The 2295-nt window shown below is 37.3% G+C and overlaps 1 pseudogene; it reads left to right on the forward strand.

The window, feature by feature from the left end:
* Positions 1 to 221: 221 nt before the first annotated feature.
* LOC138033196 (uncharacterized) overlaps positions 222 to 2295 on the forward strand; it is a 29020-nt pseudogene continuing 26946 nt past the window's right edge.

The following is a 2295-nucleotide window of genomic DNA, read 5'->3' on the forward strand; positions in this document are numbered from 1 at the left end:
AGGTAGCGTTATCTAAACGCTAATTGCTAATCTGTCATGCCCGACACAAGTTCAGTGAGCTATGGAGAGATTTAGCATAACCGTTTACGTGAAACGAGAAATGCCAAGCGCCGGCTAACTTGTCTAACTCCCTTGAAAACTGAGACGGTTGCACGATATCGAGCAGGAAAGAAATGAGCTATCTTTCAAACACATTTGTGCCATTTTTGGCAAAAGGCAAATTCAGTCTAGAATTTGTATCCTCGCGCCCTGACAGAAGTCGACTTGTGAGCAAGTCTTGTTCAGTTCAGCCCCACGTTTGGCGTAACCCAACGCGATGCTAGTACATCTTCCTTATGAGCTGAAAACTGTCAAAAGCATTATTGTTTTGCGACCATTTCCCTCAGACTTGAATCTGCTAGAGTGACTAGTGAAAAATTGGGTCGAGATCTTAAGCTTTGTCCACTTATGGTTGAAATATAGAAACTGCTTGTGGCGATAAGCTTTACAGAGCAAAAGAAATCTTATTTTCTACATTTCAACATCACAATTCCAGTGCCTAAGAGCTCACCGAAGATAGGTGACAGATATGATTGACATCATGTACTTTGTGGAATTTTTAATATTCTTAATTATATTTTTGAAGCTCTTTTCAGTGGAATTGATCCAGAACTATTGAAGCCGTCGTTTATTATGCCAGCATACGAACTCTAAACCAACAACTTATCAATGAACCTAATTTTATAATGTTGAATTGAATTTTATACTTTGATTGTAAAACCAGGAGATGGCTAACAAAAGGGAGATACCAATTTACTTACTTCTTCGCAAGTGGTTCTTGTTTACATTAGCCTCTTGTTGGCATTTTATTGATAATGATTACAATTTATTAGCAAATGGTCAATGTGTGGCGAAGTTTCCAGCTATGGGGATGTTGTCGTACTTACAGATTATAAAAGACTACAGTTTGTACACCATGACTACAGAATTGCAACGGTAAACCAAGTTGTACAGTTTTAAGTCTGGATCTTGAATTTTACAGGGACTAGCTCTGTGTTAGTTTGAAGATCAATAGTTCAAGGACTTCGAAAAGTACTCGAGTAATCAGGGGTTGATAACCGATATCAAGGTATGCCAAACGATAACAAGATATCATTTTCCCTTGACGAGGAAATATCTGAACCTAATCGGTTTGTAGTTTCACAATCATCGGTCTCTCAAAACACAAAAGGAGTAACAATTCTGTCGTGGTGAAGATAGCATTCCATAAGCCATTCCCGCTGGTATAACAACAATATTAATGAACGCATTTACATATTGGAGAAAACGATCTTCTGTTCCCACCCCAGGACATATTTAGACCTCGTTACACAACAAAAGAAGAAGACACGATAGCGTTATGAACTGTTGGTTCCATATGGCCTCACGCTCTTCTGGCCGAAGAATTGCTGTTCTTGGAACACTTCTAACTCTCTTCGGAGTGGCGACGTCACAAGGTAAACTCATTACTGTGAATAAACTGTTCATTTCAATTTCAGCTTTTTCAAGTCTTGGTAATTCAGCCTCCGCAATGATTACAGCTATGACGATAATTGGGCCATTTATACTGAAGTCATAAAGCTGTTTTCGAAAAAGGGGTTCTTTCTTGTTCCTTCTGCCAGTTCAACTTTGTTTTCTTCTTCTTCTTGGTATGCTTCAATATTTTGTCAATGTCAAGGACAGATATTTACATTTTATAACGATGAAATTACATTGAATGATATTCTGCTTTCCCGTCAATCTTGTATTTTTCTTTCCTTGAAGTTGAGAGACCCCTTTTGATTTTCAGGTATGCTTGAAACACAACAAACCAAAAAAAGTTTGGAAGTTTAGAATTAAAATGCGTGTGCATCGGGAAGACAGAGAAATTAGTGACATACAAATAAATTGCAAATTTGCCTCCTTCGGTGCTAGACTGTTCCTTGGCGAGAAACACGCAATACACGCAATACACGCAACTTAACGTGATTACCTTTTTAGCGGCGAAAAGAACTTCTCTTCCATAAGATTAAATGAGATGAAAGGGCTTATTACTAAAAAAAACGGTGCTTCTGCAAATAATATGCGACAGCTGCCATCTTGAAATTAATAGACGTTTAATTTTAAAGCATTTAGAAAATGATTACTTTGGTAAATTATTCCGCCTTTGAATAAACATTGTACACTGAGTAGTAAAAACATTTCACTTATATGTTCTGTCGCTTTGCTTTCTGTCATGACGTAAATGTCACCTTATAAGAACACAAGCAAATTTCAGTACATTTTACATTATATTTT

The sequence above is a fragment of the Montipora capricornis genome, chromosome 2 (assembly GCF_036669925.1).
Source record: "Montipora capricornis isolate CH-2021 chromosome 2, ASM3666992v2, whole genome shotgun sequence".
NCBI classification, from domain to species: Eukaryota; Metazoa; Cnidaria; class Anthozoa; order Scleractinia; family Acroporidae; genus Montipora; species Montipora capricornis.